Source organism: Microtus ochrogaster, chromosome 19 (genome assembly GCF_000317375.1).
Source record: "Microtus ochrogaster isolate Prairie Vole_2 chromosome 19, MicOch1.0, whole genome shotgun sequence".
Taxonomy (NCBI): Eukaryota; Metazoa; Chordata; class Mammalia; order Rodentia; family Cricetidae; genus Microtus; species Microtus ochrogaster.
The window spans coordinates 40,773,840-40,793,433 of record NC_022021.1 but is presented as its reverse complement, the minus strand read 5'-3'; the positions used below and the strand labels follow the sequence as shown (position 1 = coordinate 40,793,433).

At 37.2% G+C, this 19,594-nt stretch overlaps 2 long non-coding RNA genes across 2 annotated transcripts; both read left to right on the top strand.

The window, feature by feature from the left end:
• The first annotated feature begins 4,101 nt into the window (after positions 1-4,101).
• Positions 4,102-16,139, top strand: LOC113457173. The gene is made up of 4 exons (XR_003377800.1): positions 4,102-4,699; positions 5,562-5,584; positions 7,843-7,941; positions 16,105-16,139. It is a non-coding gene; the product is annotated as an uncharacterized LOC113457173 (long non-coding RNA).
• Positions 16,140-16,238: 99 nt separating this feature from the next.
• Positions 16,239-19,171, top strand: LOC113457165. The gene is made up of 3 exons (XR_003377786.1): positions 16,239-16,273; positions 16,463-17,125; positions 17,271-19,171. It is a non-coding gene; the product is annotated as an uncharacterized LOC113457165 (long non-coding RNA).
• Positions 19,172-19,594: the final 423 nt, after the last annotated feature.

The following is a 19,594-nucleotide window of genomic DNA, read 5'->3' as shown; positions in this document are numbered from 1 at the left end:
TTAACTCTGACCAGAAAGATCCCCACAGGCATGAGGATCCTGTATTTACAGTAACAACTGCAGCTTCTCAGTTCCCTGAGGATTTGAATTTCTGAGTTCTAGAATATCTAGCTTTGTGGACCATTTCCACACCTAAAGCTTTTGTTTGTAGAAGATCCCACTCCTCTTCTGTGCTTAAATATACCACATTCTTTACCCTCGAAGACAAGATATCCTTTATTCGAGCCTGGATTTGGGATCATAAAATTCTTTGTGGAAACATGATGCTTCCTCTTGTAGCAACTGAGTTTAGTTTGATCTGTAAATTCAAACTTTTCAGTCTTTAGAAAGATAACTGAATTACCTTTTTAGATAGATATCATAGTTCTTATAAACAAAGTCATTATTCTCAGATGGAACCTATAAATAAAAGAGATGGGTGTCAGAACACTCGAATTGTGTCCTTTTCAGAACCACCCAAGATTTGGTGAAGGTGAGAAGGTTTCTGAAGATCTAAACATAGGGGATACCTAAGAAAAGTCCAGATTTCGAGAAACAGCAATTTCTCAAGTGTCCCTATTATGTACTGAGAGCTATTGCTTGTGCAAGATTTTCTTTCCAACCAACGCATTTGTCACCCATCACTTTGACATGTTCAAGGTTGGAGGTTACCTCTTGGATAAAGACACATTGTGGATTGAGGTACTTACCTGGACAAAGAATCCTCTTCTGCAAATGCTGTCTTTTATCTAAACAGGTAGAGAACCACCATTGTTACTTTTAGTGAAAATATCACCAGCTATGCGCATGTACATTGCTCTCCTTGACAAGTTGAGATGAATCTCTCACTGGAAGCTATTGAGAAAAGGGAGAAAAAAAGGACAGAAAGTTATGAGAGGGAGACCAGGTACAGATCTATCTATAGATGAGAGATTCTTTGCAGGGTGGATAGGTTTTGAGTAAAAGAATACATAATTGAGTATATTTTAAGTTTTAGTAGTCGTCTCTATAAAATCCTGCTGTGATATATTAACTATTCAATAAAAGTCCATTATTAAAGAATGCTTGCTGAGAAAGGTGTTTGCTCAAAGTTAAGATTAAAAAAAATGAAGCAAAGTACAGTTTCTGGAGGAGAAATAATGAGTTGGAAAAACCAGGAAACACAAAGGTCTCTGCTAGAAGCTGGAGATAATTAGGGGGAATTTAATCCTTAACCAACTCTTGTTCTTGGCCCTGAGTCATTTACTTTTACATTTAAATTCAGATGGCTTTGAGACATAAAGACAACCATCTAGGCTGAGACAGCAAAAACAAGTCTGAGAGAAATTATGAACGTGAGCCTCTTTCCTAAATTACTAAAGAAACATTATTTATTACCATTAGCAAGAGAGCTGAGTAGGAGACCCCAGGCTCCATCACCCTCTATAAATAGCTATAAATGAACTCAGGAGTACAACCAGGAATCTCCATCAACAACAAAATTAAAAAGAGAACAATGGAAGGATGAGGAGTGTGTTTTGTCCTGCCTTCATCATCACACCAGCAGTAGGTGACATTCAGAGAGACATCCCAGCTTACAGTCATCCTTTCACAGGAGAAGGAGCTGGTACCCAGCACATGCAGCCTTTCAGAACAAGAGTGTTTTGACCATCTTGCCTTTTATTACTCTCAGATTCAAGGTGATGTCAGAATAATTGCTAAGTCTGGAGTTGGAGAGATGGCAGTAGAAGAGATGCAGGAACTATCAGCATCAGTGATGTTATGGCTATCATGATGCTTTTGGGGGACTGGATTTTCAGGGAGTCACAAATACTTCCACTGCAGAAGATTCACAGCAGCCATGTAACATGTCTCAGAGCATTTGTCTCCAAGGAGCCTATAATATCCATATTACATTTTGAGTAAGGGATTTTCCTTTATGACCATTTACTAAGGGCTGTTTTGCCAACCTGTTATGCAGTGGTACAGCCTTTAGGAAGTGACCACATACTACATCCCAGACACCATTACCAGATCTAGTACTAACACAGAGGTGTCTGGGACCCAGGCCTGGCACCAAAGTGAACTCATTGGCCAGTTTCCTCTTGTGGGAAAACAGAGGGAAAGATGAAAAGCTTTGTCCTCTCTGGTCCTGAAGAGTTTCAGCAGTATCATAGACTACATCTTGCCTCCATTCTTTGCTTCTAAGGTCTCCCAGTCTTTGCTGATTTTAATTGTGGCATAAAGCTAAATGGGGATAACACTGTATCCTTTTAGAAACAAGGCTGAATGCAGGCACTTAGCTGGCAACCTTCGTTTCCTCCATTGAAACAAGTTCATGAGGCCTTGAGTTTGGTCCTAGTATGCAAACACTAATATAAGTATATAAGGAAAAGATTTAAGGGGATTTGGTACTACCCAATGGAAACAATAATTTTACAGAATTACATAACCACCTCCTCATCACAACTTCATATCCCCCCTTTTTCTTGTATAACACAATGAGCGCAATTATTATTACCTGTATGTGCACGCATTGGGGTCATCCACTGGAGCATGGGCAGCCAATGAAAGGCTACTTACTATTTTTATTATTAATATAACACTTCTCCATTTATCATCTGCTAAAGTAAAGGAGGTTTTAGAAATAGTTCTGTTCCTCAAATAACTTTGTTGAAAGAAAAATTCTCTATTTTAGGACTTATTTTCCCAACTCTTCTCATCTATAAATTCTTCTTGTTTCAAATTTCATAGCCACTTTCAAATTTGGTTGGACAAATTAGGCTTATTTTATTGCCATTTTATGCTGTCAGCTTTGGTTTAATTTTTCTTAGCCTCACTAATTCATGCACCTCTGACACTTGTACCTTTTAAATTTCTTTCTTTAAAGTTGTTGAGATGATAATATAATCATGACATTTCTCTCTTCCCTTACCTCTTCAAACCCTTCTGTGTAACTCTCCATGTTCTGTTGGAAATTAATAGCCTCTTTTTCATTAACTATAATTGCATGCACATACATATTTAATGGGTGCAGTGATTTAATATATATTTAATTGCATATAGATTGACATTCTTGCGAATAACTTGTTCAGTCTGTATAATGATGTTTGTATGTATGTTTTCAGGGCTAACCATTTGGTAGTGCATAGCCAGTCTGTGTGTTCTTCCCTAGAGAAGAGGATTTCTTGGTTCTCAGCATTCCTTAGTCCTCTGTAGTTCTTTGTATAGGGTTGAGACTTCATGGGAGTTTTCTTGCCCACTTTGGCATGTCTATGGGTGTGATACTTGTGGATATATCTCTAGTTATCTTTGTAGGTTTAGGGTTTTCAAATGATATTTTTAATGTTACTCACTGAGGTTGAGGGAGAGAACCAAAATGAGTATGCATATGTTTTATAAAATCTTTACCTGGACATTATTATATGCATAGTATATTTTAATATTTGTGAAATGCAATGACATACTTTATACTCAGAAGCATATATTTTATCAATAAGCTACACAGGGAAAGTTTTGGATATCAATATCACAATAGCTGAAATGCTTGTCTTACTTCAATAAATTACATTGATTTAAAGTCGTCTCAGAGATTTATTAGAGTCCCAGTCATCCTAGATGGAATATAATCATGGGAGGCATTAACTTCTGTACTTAGGAGAAAGCATAAATCTTTTCATAAGGAGGTAATTAAAATTCAGTAGGTGAATTGCAAATATTATGAGACATTTGTATACTTCCATTGTTGGGGATCTGAGCAATTCAAGCCATCAAACCTGCAAGTGCTTCTACACAGCTAAAATGCATAGTCTATTGCTAAGGCTTAGGCATGAGAAAAACCAGATAAACAGGACTCTGCTCATGCCAAGTGCTGTAGGAATTTCTACTGCCAGTAGCCTTTAAGTTACCAGTCCACTGGGGCATAGCCTCTTATACTATATATTGCCAATATAAAGTGCACATCCAGTCTCTTCTGGCTGTGGGATTCAGTTGCTGTTCCCTTTTCCAGCAGAGGATTGTGATCTGTGAGTCTACCCGTAAGTAAAGAACTCTCTATTATATTCAATTCTGAGCTAGTTTGGGATTTTTTTAAGCGTCCTTCTTCAGCCCAATCTAGGACCCTATGGTAAATTATGATCTCACAGAGCTGCAATTTAACTTCTCGTTACTAGCAGTCTCATCAAATACATTTGCAAAGTGAGGCCTCATGGTGCAGCAATGTTAGCCAAGATTCTTGGGAGGATAAGCAGGATGTCCACGAGTTTAAGGCCTGTTTGAATTAATTAAAGGCCAACCTGTTAAACTTACTGAAATGTCTCAAAAGAAAAAAAAAAGAAAAGAAAATGAAAAAAGAGGGGGGCGAGTGAGGGAAGACTGAGGTTTTACCTTAGTACAAAAACACTTGCTAGTGCACATCAAGTCCTTGGATTTGGTCTCAACAAATAGCAAAGCCAAAATCCATAACTCTTTAAAAATAAATAAATAAAACTTTACATAAATACTTAGGCATAGATATGGAAATTAGATCAAATTTTTGAGTACTTTTTCACTAAACATAAATTGTAGTCCCACAGCCAAATATTAGGTGGAGCTTGGGGAGTCCTGAAGAGGAGGGGAAGGAAGGACCAAAGAAGACAGGGACACCATGAGAACAGAGTCCACAGAATCAACTGACCAGGACTCATGGGAACTCACAGAGATCAGTACGCAGAGGGGCTGACCAAGGTCCTCTACACATATGGTTTGTATGAATATCTTGGTGTTCTTGTGGGATCATAACAGTGGGAGCAGGGGCAATCTCTGAGTCTTTTGCCTCCTTGTGGGACCCTGTTCCTCCTACTGTGTTACCTCGTTCAGTATTGATGTGATGGTGTGTGCCTGGTCTCATTGTAGTATGTTATGCCATGTTTCATGGGAGGCCTTCTCTTTCCTGAGCTGAAGTGTAGGGATGGTGGATCTGGGGGAGAAGCGAGGTAGGGAGGGGAGACTGGGGGACGCGAGGGAGGGGAAATTGTAGTCGGGATGTAATATATCAGAGAATAAAAATAAATAAATACAAACCCCCATAAATTGTACAGTTGAAACCTATTTGCTTCAACCTTACACACAGCTTTAAAGTTTAATTTCTCATATATTATTGATAACAGATTTTAGTTCTTAGTACAGAAGAAAGATTATTTTTCTTCTCTTAGTAAAGAGGTAAGGTGTTTGACTTGAGACTGAATCTTTATGGTACGGCAAAATGAGGACCTTTTTCTCACTTGAAATATCCCTTTGAATCTGGTAATAAAGTAAAGCGAGATTAAATGAGTCTTGATCTCTGTCATTCCCCATGCTTCTTCATTCAGCATTACATTAAGATGTAATGACATCTGAAATAGCCTTTTTAAAAACCACCAATCATTATTTAATTACGTATCAACTGCAAGCAAGCCTTATGCCAGCAAAGGCATAAAATGAATAAGCTAGTACACCAGAGACACTTTACAGCTTTCCTAAGGAAGGGCCTGGCATGGTGCTAAAATGCAAAACACCCCAACTGCAATTTAATTAAGACTGCTGCTGCCTTCACTGTGTCTGTTTCTCTGTCACGCTTACCACAGGAGGTTTTGGCTCATAGATAAGGGTAAGTGAGATAGCAACTCCATTGCTGTGTATTCAGAAGGATATATCAATTCTCTTTTGTATGTGTATGTATGTATGTATGTATGTATGTATGTATGTATGTAAGCATGCATGCATAGCTGTCATCTATTTCAGAAAGCCATTTCTTTTATCACAACGTAATTGATATTTATGGGATGCAAAGAAACAATATTTTTAAATATACAGAGCAAAAAGTGAATCTTTTGGAAGTGTGTCTGATCATTGAGTGAGTATAACTTGAAGAACACAATTTAACTTTCACTGAGCTAAAGGAAACACAGAAGCTTCTTCAAAACTAGACTGAACAGCACAAGCATAAGACAGACATGGGTGGAAGCCACATGCAATATATTTAAAGGGAACTAAGATTTTAGGGCACAAATACGAGGCAGTTTCACATGCATCAATATTGTTCACATGCGAAGAAATAGTGCTTCATGTGTCTCAACACATTAGACTCTGTAAATTTGTTGATGGTTCCCTGCTAAGATCTGATCATTCAGTGTGAAACTGTGGATAAATTGCAAACGAAGCTAAATGTCCTGAAGTAGTCCAACAGAGTTTATTATTCAGTCTGAATGTAAGAACGACATTGCTAGCTTGTGACCTTAAGTAGTGATTGCTTGGTCTGAGAATGCTAACTCAAGATTTCTTCCAAAATAATGCAAAGTCATGGTCTTTACACAATTATAAGCTTAATCTTGATAATTGTATTGCTTAGCTATTAAGAAGAAAACTGAGAAGATACTAAATCAACGCAACAAGAAATACAAAAGGAACGTTTATAGGCATCTGTCTAACCACTGAAAGAATGCAAATAGACAGAATTCTGCTAGCCACCCTCATTTACAGTGTCGGCATAGAACTGATAGACACTCTTATTCTTATTTCAACAGGAAGCAGATACTGGCTATTGCTTTCAGTTGTGAATAATGTATACAGTTACAAAATAGGTCCCAAAGAGTCAAAGTATGATAACCCAGAAGTGTGATTCAGGTCATGGTTATAAAACATTTTATGTAAAGAACATAGCTAGATAGAACATATTTTAAGTATTTTAGCTAATACTATCGACTTCATAAATAGCCATTGCAGAGCTGACATAGTCAGAAATAGCAAAATTGGAGACTGTGGTTGTATTTGGATAGAATTATTCATACAGTTTAGGGTAAACTGGACATGGCTAGAGGCCATGGTTTGCCACATCCTGCACTGGAATGTGGATCCACTGAAGCACAGAATTTCCCCTCCTGCCGCTTCGAAGGATCGAGAGTTCCTGATAATCCAAATTATTCAAAACTTGAGTCCAGTTTGGAGGGAGAGCAGCCTTAACTGCAACTAATATCTGCTCTAAATCTATTCTGAATTTGTGAGTTTAGGAGAGGGAATTAATTAGCATCACAGCTAAACACTTCAAATTCCAGGTGAATATATTTTTATATTTTTTCTCTGCTTCTGTATCATCACCAGAGTGCAGCTGTATCAGAACTAAGGAAAAAATGGACAAATAGAAAATAGGCTTGCCTGCCAGCCTTATCTGTCTTTATTTTTCATGATATGCAAAACAAATTTAGTATCATATGGTTTTCATGAATCAGAACTGAGTCTAAGTTTTCTGTCTCTTAGTCATGATCTCGCAAAGCTGAGATCAAAGGATTGACTGAGATGAACCCTTCTTGGGTACATGAAGTATTCATCTAAGCTCTGATATTTCTTGGCAGAGTTCAGTCCTGGTGCATTTATGGTCAAAGTTCCATACCTTTCTACCTTAGCTATTGCTTATTATCAGACAGAGATCACTGTGGGTCTTGTGACTGGGTCCTCCTTCATAGATCCTTCCCACATGTAGCAATATATGGATTCAGTCACTTTTAGCTATTTATCTTGTTGATTGAATGAGGCACTTCCCACACAGATAAAATCTTGGCTCTTTTCTGCCAGACTTTACACTAGTAAATGTCCACTTAGTAATTGTTACTCTTAGAAATATTTTAAAATGAACATTCCTTTAGCATTCTGAAGTATTGGTCTGAATCACTCAGTTAACATTAATGTTCTTGTAAGGCATCTTCTGAAATTAAGGTTAATATTTGATATAACAAATTATACTTCATTGCCTTTAATGAAATACTGTAAGAATAAGACCAAAGTCACAAGTTGGTATTTATTGGAAAGGAAATCCTTAATTAAATAATCAAAAGGCATTTACTGTGGATTGCTGTCTTCCTGACATCTCAGGGCTCTTGAACTCACGAATTCACAGCAGCTGTGGGTACCTGCCAGGAAGGAAGCATCATTCTCTGATGGCATGCCTACTGGTAGAATTCTCACATTATGGTGAGTAACCCTATCCACACGAGCATTATAAAGTGGACTTAGTGAAATATTCCTCTTTCCAAAGATGTGTGATATAGGTGGGTCTACTATCTATCTGTTGCTTTCATTAATTAATTAATAAAGAAAACGGCTTGGCCTGATAGTTTAGAACATAGGTAGGTGGGAAAGACAGAACAGAATGCTGGGAGAAAGAAGGCAGTGAGACAGACGTCATAGCTCTCCTCTCCGAGATGGACACAGGCTAAAATCCTCCTGGTAAACTACCACCTCGTGGTGCTACACACATTTTTAGAAATGGGTCAATCAAGATGTGAAAATTAGCCAATAAGAGGATAGAGATAATTGGCTAGGCAGTGTTTAAAAGAACCCAATTTGTGTGTTGTTATTTTGGATATAAAGCTAGCCTTGCGGGAGCTGGGCGGGAATGCAGCCCACTGCTCCATACTACAGATGTGAACTTAGAAGGGGGATGTATGAGATGGCCTTTGGGGGTCATTTTTTTTCACCCCCATATTCACACACACACACACATATAATTCTCAAAGAATAAAAATTGTAAGGTAAAAATCTCAAGGGAATGGATTCATACATTAAATTAATAGTGTCAATGACAGAGACAAAATACAATGATAACAGGAAGTAACAAATGACATTGGCTGCTGATTGATGCCAGTGGCAATTGATGTGAATCCAGATTCTAGAATGGGGACAATTAAGAAAGCATACGGAATATAGAAGATGTAGCAATGCAATGATTTTGTGTCATTAAAGCCATATTCTCAGAGATGATAAACTCTAGTGGACAATAAACAGGGGGATAAATGCATGCCCTTTTGATATGTTAGCTAGGGAATTAAAAACATAATAAGAAATTCACATTCTTAGAAATGGAAACATACATTTGTTTCTTCTTTAGAATCAATCAAAATCATCATTTAAAACGAAGTGAGGAAAAAATACCTGTGGAAGTAGCAAGAGAGACATCCTTTATACAATTCACATAACCATACAATAAGATACTTTGTGCCTTCCTGGAGGAGGATGTATATCACTAGGGGTTGGTCTTGGTGTTTCAAAAACCTTCCAGCATTCCCAGCGGGAACTCTGCTTTCTGTTAGTGGTTTAAGGTTTGAGCACTCAGCTTGATGTTTTAGCCACCATGCATTGCTGCTGCTCTGTATCCCTGCTGTGGTGGTGAGGGCCACCTCTCTCATCCCCCTGGAAGCATAAGCCCAAATAAACCCTTTCTTTTGTAAACTGAATTTGGTCACAATGTTTCATCAGTGCAGTAAAAGTACAGGTGACTTAGAATGTAACTCAACGGTAGTGAACTAGATTAGCATAAGCAACACCTTATGTTCAGTGCAGAGTGCTGAAAACTGAAGAAAACCCAAAGCTGTGTACTAGAAGAAAGCATGTACTGGAAGAAGGTGTGTTAGAAGAAGGGCGTGGAAAGAGAAGTCAAGTGTAAATTGAAATGTCTTACTCAGAATTCTCCTCTTATTTAGGTAATGACACACCTGAAACCTTGATGTGGGATTCCTCTCTGTATGCTATGAATATGTTTTTATTACCATTGATTAATAAAGAAGCCACTTTGGCCTATGGCAAGGCAGAATATAGCCAGGCTGGAAGAGATATAGAGAGAGACAGTAGGCAGTGTCAAGGAGTCTCCATGTAACTGCCAAAGGAGAAAGATGCTGGAAACTTGCCAGGAGACCATAGCCTTGTGGTAATACATAGATGAACGAAAATGGGTTAATTTAAGATGTAAGTGCTAGCTAAAAATATGCCTGAGCTATTGGCCAAACAGTATTGTAACTGATAAAGATTCTGTGTGATTATTCGAGTCTGAGCAGTCAAGAATGAAGACCCGTCTCTGTTTACAAAACCCAGTTTCAGCATGCAGCCATCTTTCACAAAACTGAGAACTGTTAATACCTTTAAGATAAACTGATATTCAGAATCATAGGTTATTTTCTAGTTTCATCCAGATTCTTAAATCAATTCAGACTGAATTCTTCCCTCAGTTTCCATGGTTCTATCATTGAAATTTAAAGAGATTTGCACTAAGACATTGCCAAAAAATGGTGACTAGGCCCGCATACACCTTTGTAGCTGTCTTTGGAAGTCTTCTGGAAATATATCCATCTACTTAGTCTACTGTTGTACTAGGGCTCCTGATAAGACTCTAGTTCAGCTAGTGAGAGATTAGCCTCCTAATTAACAAACAAATGCTTCTGTATATTGTGACTTTAACCAACAAAACCAACAACGACAGCAGTAGCTTAATGGAAAGACTGAGATCTCAGAATTGAAGCCTGAGCTGTACTGTGTACAGAAATCAAGGAAAGCCATACTACAGTCCTTTGCAGTCATGGCATGTGGTCCAACTGAGTTAAGGTTGTAGACAGAAAATGAGTGACCAGCACACTAGGTTTCCCCATAACTGACTGGATTCAGGAGTTATAGTTTAGTGTGAGTTTATTTGTCATTTTATGGACATTGCCTTATTAGTTATATGTCTTTCATGTTATCAAATACTTTAATACCAAAATTATTTTTCTGAAACTTTAATGGATTTTTAAAAGGGATCCGGCCCTTGTAGAATTGAGATGATGTGGAGATCTTAATGTTTGGCTATTTGCAAATGACTTCATTGACACTTTCATGTCAATCACATTAAAATAACAATGATTTTATACATATTTATATATTTATATTTGTTCCAGTAAAGGCCTTGTAAAAATACTAATTTTGAATGATAAGACCAAGTAAATACTTTATTAGTCATTTAAATGTAAATCTAGAAGACAATGACACTGGAAAGTAGATTTATTTAGTAAATGTTAAATTTATCTTCTATTTGCTATAAAATTGTGTTTCTAATTGCTTTCTTAGCAAAAAGGTTATGATTCATTAACGTTCATCAAAGGCATTTTATCTGAGGCTGCTAGACTGACAAGATAATGAATTTCAGCTAATAAGGTGATTGATGGTTGATGGTGGGCTTTGAATATCTTTCCCTAAAGTTATACTACAGAGACTCAGCTACAGAAAATAATCAGCCACAGCTGTAACACTGAATAATGTGTTTTGCTCAATTGAGCAAGCTAAGGCATTGAACTGATTACAGGTAAATCACCTTTGTGTCCTTAGCTTTCTTGGCTACCTTGCTGGTTAATACAAATACTGAAATTTATGATATTACCTCAAATTCAGGTAATAATTCCCTTTTAGTCTAACAGACCATAAAAGCTTTATTCTCATATTCTTTGCTAAACATGTTCGCTAAAGCTATATCAGTTATTAAAAATAAGAGTGAGAGATTGCTAAGGCTGCAACTCAGCAACCTCTGCATTTTATAACTTAAGTTTAAATAGGATTTTGATGATCTTCTGTGATCTCCTTGCTATTTATCAAAATTAACATTGCATGTCTTTGACTTAGAATTTTTATTATATAGCTTTCCTTAAAAAGTATTTTGAACTAAAGCAACTCGTAGCAAAATACCCAGAGTCTCAGGATTATGAATTGGCTTTTTTATTTAGAAAAAAATTTTACTAACTTTTAAATTTTGCTTCTGTATATAATCCACTGGGTCATGAAAGGAATTCTGAAGTCTTTTTTGAAATGATTGTCAGCTAGAAATTGCAAAAAAAATCAGAAGAGACTTTTGTGACATAAATGAAATGAGAGTCTATGTGTGTTTTGCTAATTCATTCTTTATTCTTCAGATGCTCATATATAGTGTAACAAAATTTATTCTGAAGTATTAAAATAAATTATAAAACTTAAAGAAAATAAAAGTATGTCAGGGCTGGAAAGATGGCTCAACCGTTAAGAGCACTGACTGCTCTTCCAGAGGACCTGGGTTCAATTTCCAGCACCCACAGGGTGGCTCACAACTGTCTGTAACTCCAAGATTTGACACCCTCACATAGACATGTAGTAAGAGGCTGCATGTTCATTTCCGGCTGCCTGGAACTGAAACAATCACTCAGAAACTATATTATTTGCAATACTGTTTGGCCAATAGTTTAAGCGTATTACTAGAGAGTTCTTATATCTTAAATTAACCCATATCTATTATTATATATTTTACCATCGGGCTTGTGGCCTACTGACCAAGTCATGGCTTCTCCCTGACTCTGCCTTCTTTCTCCCAGAATTTAGTTTAGTTTTTATGCCTAGCTCTATTCTGCCCCATCACAGGCCAAAGTAGCTTCTTTATTCATTAACCAATAAGAGCAACACATATACATTAGAACTTTCCACAGGACAGACATACATGTAGGCAAAACACCAGTAGAAATAAAAGTAAATAAAATTTAAAAAAATAGAAGTATGTTATTGGTCATTTGGATTAATAAAATTGTTTTAATAATTATAATAGATGATATTTTTTAAAGATGCTTCTGGTTGTAACAGATATTCAAAAGATCATTTTCTCTGTTGGCTCTTTCTGTAGAATATCGAACATTAAAAGGCTGTAAGGACCAGCTATTAGTTAGAATGAAAACAAGTGGGGTTTACAGTTCAGACTTTCTGTAAGATGATGGGTATACTGATGAGTTGAGTAGTGACTTTTTTTAGTAACTTTATTCATATGTTGATATTATGATATGATATACCTAACTCTTATTCATATGTTGCTATGATACATCTACCTAACTCCTGAGGCAACAAAAATATATGCACTAAAATACTCATATCGCCTTTAGTCTATTGTAGCCCAAACTAGGTGCAACCCATAAAAAATCCCCAGGAAAATGGGTTGACAAATTATCCTCTGAGCATAAATGATGCACCCAGCAATAAAAAATCATGAGCTACTTATGTACCTGGCAACACGTGTAAGTATAGAAGCATTACTTAAAAAAGATACTCCCTAGAGTTTATCATATAGTGCAATTTCTCTGAAACCATAACACACACACACATACACACAAAGACACATAAAAATTAAAAGAAATCAGAGTTATTTCTGCCCTGTAGAAAGTAGGCAATGGACTGGAAAACAACCTGAAAAACTTTGGAGGGCAAAGGACTGCCTCTTTCTAACTAGAGAAGTACATGCATGTGTAGATGTTGTTCACCAAACTTCAAGGCACTTTCTTCTTCAAATCTGTGTGTATGGTTGTTTTTAAATTGAGTTTTATACAAATAAAGAAAGAGTGGGAATAAAAAAGATATTTTTGCCTATTATTACTTGAAGGTCTGGCCACTATTAAATTTAAAACTACAGCCAGCATTGTGAAGAAAACCACTTTCCATCAAAGCATAACCATACTGACAGTACAATTTCATGTTTAAACTGGGGCACTTTGGAGAGAGAAAGGGGCTTCTATTAATAGCTTTTCTGGGTCAGGATGACTAAATCAGGGCTTTCTAGAAAAATCAAAAAGAGTTTCCCCCCCATAGTTATGGCTCTTTTTAAGGCTTCTGACTCAAAGGGCTGTAAAATAGCTGCAAGTTCATTGTAGACATTGACAGATAGTCATGGAAGCCTGCTCATTTCCTGTCGTCATTTCTTCAGTCATTCGTTCATTGGCTTAGTGAAGCTCCTAATTATTTGCATGTGCAGAGAAATCGGGGCTAATTATTTGCATGTGCAGAGAAATCGGTTTGTGCCTGGGGAAATTGCAAAATCAGTTGACAATCTCAAGCACTTTCGTCTCCCGGAGTAGTTTAACCAAAGCAAAGAGAAGAACACCAGTTAGCTACAACTAAAATAGTGCCACACAGAGTGTTTTTCCGAATGCAGGGCTTTCCAAGACTAACATTGACACAGTGTAGTTTGATTGGTCCTGGCTTGGCTTGATTGGGCAAATTCACTAAGCTATCCCTTGAGGTTGACTTCTGTTCACTAGTAAGTGTAGTTGAGTCATATGTTTTGTTTTTACGTCAAGGTACCTTGAATTACTTGTGCAAGCTAGGAGCAGAGAACTATAGGTTAAGATTAAGGGAGGCCACACAACCATATGCAGTCCGTTCATCCTTATTCCTTTGCGTGAGAGTAAATTTGTGTGGACAATGCTCCTGCATCTGGAGATCAGAAGTCAACCTTGAGAGACTCTCTGTTTTGTCTCTTTAGAGAGGTCTTTCAAGAAAGTTTTGTGGCCAAATACAGTATCAATAGAACAGAGGAATATACTACTCTCTGTGGGGGTGGTTATTTCATGAATAATTAATATATCAAAGGGTATATTTAGAACGTCAAAGAGAAATAAAGACAGACTTATGCTAGAAAGGGAATGAAGGTAATATTCACGTTAAGGAATTAAGTTGGAATCAGAGTTTATAGCTTTTCACATTTTTTTTTTTTAAGATGGTGAGATCAATGGATCCCAGAAGTAATGCAGCATTGGCATTGTCCTGTCAAAAGCTGGGTTCTAGAGCCCTTCCCTTTATTTTGGGTCAGGTGCACAGATGGTTGACTGAAAGTGTATAGTGAAAGTGGCACAGTGTTTTGTTTCAGGATTTGTTATAAAGGCCATGCAGGTTCTACTTAGCGCCCTGAGAAAATTTGCACAGGTAACCATAGCAGTCGTGGCAGAATCTCTACGGGAGGCTCCCATTGCTATGCAGAACACACTCTTAGCACACATAGAAAGGCAGCCTGTAGAAGCTCTGATCCCACTTCAGTCCCACTGCTGCAACTTCTTTGTGACTGCAGCATCATGGAAGACTCCAATCTAAGACTACCCAGCCTGACACCTTCCTCAGAAACTGTTGAGAGGGCTGGAGAGATGGCTCAGTGGTTAAGAGCATTGCCTGCCCTTCCCAAGGTCCTGAGTTCAATTCCCAGCAACCACATGGTGGCTCACAACCATCTGTAATGAAGTCTGTTGCCCTCTTCTGGCCTGCAGACATACACACAGACAGGATATTGTATACATAATAAATAAATAAATAAATAAATAAATAAATAAATAAATAAATAAATATTTTTTTAAAAAGAAACTGTTGAGAATTGTTACAACTCATAGGAGTATGGGACTAGCTACTGTGCAGCAATAGACCACCATACAAATTGTAAAAGATGAGTACTAGTGAGAGGAATTTGGGTTAAGTTCAAAAGCAGTTATTTTATTGAGGAAAAGCAGGTGAAACCTTCTAAGGAGTCAGATCACAGTCAGGGCAGCAGCACATGAAGGAGGTAATCTCTGAGTATTCTAGGCAACTTCAGACAAACACTGTGATAGTGTGCTATAAGAAAGGATTCTTTCTATTTCCAGTAATATTTCTCTTTCAAAATATTAATGCTTTAGAAACGCTGATGTGAAAATTGCGGGAAATTTATTAAAGTCTTAAAGAGCTTGGAGTCATAATAAAGGCCCCCCACTGAGTCATTTGTGGAAAATACACTGAGTTTTTCCAGGTAAATCTGTTTTGCAAATGTGGGCTTGTGTTAATTGGTTCAACAACCTTATCTATTAGTCACTTTGTTCAGTATTTTCAAATTTCCATTTGCAGGATGCAGAAACATTAGAATTACATTCAATAAATTTAATGAGCAAGCAACAACCCGTTTTCTAAAAAAATGGTTTCAAAGCAGCAAATTTCAGTAATTAGAATATTTTATTACATAATATCCTTAAGACCAACATCATTAGCATATTTACTGTGCAAAGTGGAGGAACTTATACATATTGAAATTGTTTTGATGCTGAGCAGAAATCTCAGACTGTGATGTGTTTAGGAGCATGTGTATTTATGCTTGATTTCTTCCATCACGTGTAACTTACCTCCAGTTCATTGGATAAAAAAGAAAGATTTGGTTCTAGTGGTTGTTCTTGTTTTTTCTGGAAATGATTCTTTATTTCCCTTTTCCCTAGAACTGTCAGTTCTAGGATTTGGAGCAAATGCATCTGCATGAGAAAAACCTCCAGTTGCCATTTCTTGCATTCATGGTCAAATCAGAAGCTTAAATGGGTTGCACCATGCATTTGTTTGCCAACTGATACTTTTAATCTCTGTAGTTCTCATTGCTTAAAGCTTTAGGAAGTATCAGACTTCAGCAAACAGGCTTAAAGGAAACTGTAAACGCGGATTAAAAAAAAATTAAACTGTGTGTTTTTAAAATTTTGGGTCTCCAATGCACTCTTATCTTCTATCTTTCCAGTTTAAGTGTTTTTTTTTTTTTTTTTTTTTTTTCAGAGACCCATATTGGAGCACCGGACAGAAATCTCAAGGTCCAAATCAGGAGCAGAAGGAGAGGGAGCACGAGCAAGGAACTCAAGGTCGCGAGGGGTACACCCACACACTGAGACAATGGGGATGTTCTATCGGGAACTCACCAAGGCCAGCTGGCCTGGGTCTGAAAAAAGTGAGTGTTCTTGAATGTCTGTCCTGGTCCTGTTAAAGTGCCTGCGTTTGAGAAAGGCTTTAGTTTATCACCTCCATCATTGAATATTTTCTTTTGGGAAATTTCATCACTACTGATCAAGTGTAGATCCTACGACAGGATCCAGTCCGTCGCTTATATTTCCAAAATCAAGAATATTTATTTATGCAGGAGTGAAAATGGACTGTAGGAAGATGGTCGCTAATGGACTTCAGCATGTCGAACACCGTAGGTGCTTCAGAGAAAGAACTCTCCTACTCTTATCCTTTCCTTCCATTCAAGAGTATGTATTTAATGTTATTCATTCTTCAGATTTGAAAGTATCTTCCTATTTGATACTCAATACTCAAGGTCAAATGGCAATTGTTAGCAATTATATATAAAAGAAAGAAGAATTTTTAACAATATTTAAATGGGATATGACAGGAGACACTTTTGCAAATTCTGTTGGCACACTTACCTTGACTTTCCAAGTCTGGTAAGGTTATAATTATAAAGAGATAAATATGATGGGCCAACTAATTTAACATATTGGCTCTAAAAATTAATTAAATATTCAAGAAACCCAGCTCTTTTTTGTTTCAGCACAAGGAGAATGGAAGGCCATAATTAATTCCTTAAACTTCTGTTCAGTGCAAATTCAGAAGTTATTTTGTGACTATTCATCCACTTAGAATATTTTAAATGACGAATTTCGCCATGTGTCGATCTGGACTTGCACAGTCCACAGATAAAGGGATTGACTGCACAAAGAAAGAGGAAGGCAGCAGCTGTGGCCTAGATGAGCACTTCAAAGTCTCCTCAAGTGACTCCAGAAAGCCCAGCACAGAAAGGGTGAGCATGGATCAAGTTGACAATTTGGGAAGAATTGAAAATAAAGGGTGATTTAGATATTCTCTCTCTCTCTCCTCTCTCTCTCTCTCTCTCTCTCTCTCTCTCTCTCTCTCTCTCTCTCTCTCTCTCAACAACCACGTTCCAGAGTCATCTGGTACCAGGAAGAAGCAGAACAATGGAGAAGTAACCATGTCTGCATGTAATGGCTGAACTTGGAGTAACTTGTCTGTTCAGAGACAGAGTTTAGATGAGAACTGGAGAAAATAAAAGCCTGCTGGAACTGTCATCTAGGAATATATAAACCGTAGTAAAATATAAGGAAGATGCTGATCGTTTGTAAGTGGAAGTTTACTAGGTCACAGTCACAGACGACGGCCCCTGAGTACAGTGAGCCATCAGTCATTCGTAAACTTTAAATATATTTTATTTTATTTAAAATGTTTGCTTTCATCATAGTCTCTGTATTTTTATCTCTTGCTTTCTCTGCAACACTAATTGGCTTATTCCCAGCAATATTTCTAATAGATTAGAGACATCTGATAAAACAAAAAAGTCTGATTGAAATGAACAATGTAAAACTTTTTAAGGTTAAAAAAATCAGAGTGAAGACTTGAGATTCCAGAGAGAGAGAGAGAGAGAGAGAGAGAGAGAGAGAGAGAGAGAGAGAGAGAGAGATTTCCTCCTTCATGTCAGGACATCGTGATGGTCTCTTGTTCAGTTCTTATCTGGGAAGCCATGTTGAAACTTCATGAATGGAACTATCCTGGCTTTTCTAGGAGACACAATCTCACAGCAGATCCTCTTTCCTTTAGCTCTTACAGTTTTCAGTCTCAGGCGAGTTTTATATGGGAAGGGTTTGTGGGAGAAAAGAGGAAGGGGAATGATGCAATTATATTTCAATTTAAAAATATTACTTATATGCTCATACATCTTTCAGGGTTTGAAATTCCTCAGGTGGCCAGATGTACAGTATTTGGGAAATTTTTAGTTAAATCTTTAGACAATAAAATGGGTTCTTGGTAGTTCTTGATAAAAACACTTAGAGCTCCTTGAGAAGATCTTGCCATGGTTACTGATAATGCTCTTGACTCCCTGAACAGTGAGGCCTCATTTGCTGTACTGGACATAAGTTCCATCTGTGGCCATATAGACTTAGTCAGATCTTGTTGGTGCCATATTCAGCAGCAACTTTTAGTAGTTAGAGGCAGGCACAGTGTGACACCACTGATATTAGTGCTTGAGGAGCAGAGGCAGGCAGCCATGACCTCAAAGCTAGCCTCAGCTACATAGCAAGTTGCAGACCAACCTGGACTATGTAATGAGATCCCTTCTCCCATCGCCATTCCAAATGACAGAGTGATGAAACATGTAATGACCCAATTAATTTTGAATGGAAAATTTCCCGGCTGATTCTGTGCTTCTATTGGTGAGACTTGTAACTTCCTTGTTAACAGCCACTACTTTCCATGCCAAGAATAAAGATAAAGATATAAATATTTTATATATTTTCATCCCTTGGCTCTGTTGTGATGGTTAATATTTATTATTTAGTTTACTGTGGCTTTTATTAATATACTTGCATATTGGCTCCAGGGGTATCGTGATGTGAGGAAATGAAATAAGCTAATAATTTTGAGAACTCTCTTATTTCTGCATGGCCTAATTAAAAACAGTTCTGGAGACAGAAAAGAAAATTAATGAGTGTAACATGATATAATATGTGTGATTTTGGAGCAATGCACAGGACTCCCTGGGAACTCAGGAGAGCTGTTTAACTCCAGACAGGAAGAGTTCCAGGAAGTACCATGAGCTTCTGATTAATACTGCAAAGGTGGAAGATACTGATGGAGAAGAAAGCACAAACAAAGCTGTGTAGGTCAGGAAGGAAGTTTTCAAGTGTGTAAACTGATACCTGGAACAGATCTTAGGGCAGCTGAGGGCTCCAACAGAGAAACCTTATAACCTATAGAACATATTCTGCAAATACAGAATTAAAATGGGCCACACTGAGTGAAGATGAAGCATAAAGTCTCTACTCTTTCAGTAATTTTCATACAAATACGAAGTTATTTGAAGATAAAGATAATCACTTTAAAAAATTGAAAGACTTTTTTGATGACTTCTTTCCCTCCAAATTCAACCACTTCAAAGAGAAATTTAACGTTATCAGCCATACCTTGTGGAGCCAATTTTTCTCAGAGCTTTGATAATGAATAAATAATGAAAATGAATTTATTCATTCTAATATCAAAATTATTCCATGGAAGAAAAAATTACTTTTCAGGGTAAAAATTTTTTTTTCAGGATAACATTTTAAACTCTACTGCCATTAAGTCTAACTCAGCAGAAGCAACTGGTCATGGTTAAACAAGTTTCAAAAACTAGTAACGAAAATAAACTTTTTATACTTAAAAATGAGTCTCTCTGGTGTTTTGGTGACAAAGATGAACAACATTGCAAGACTCCTCT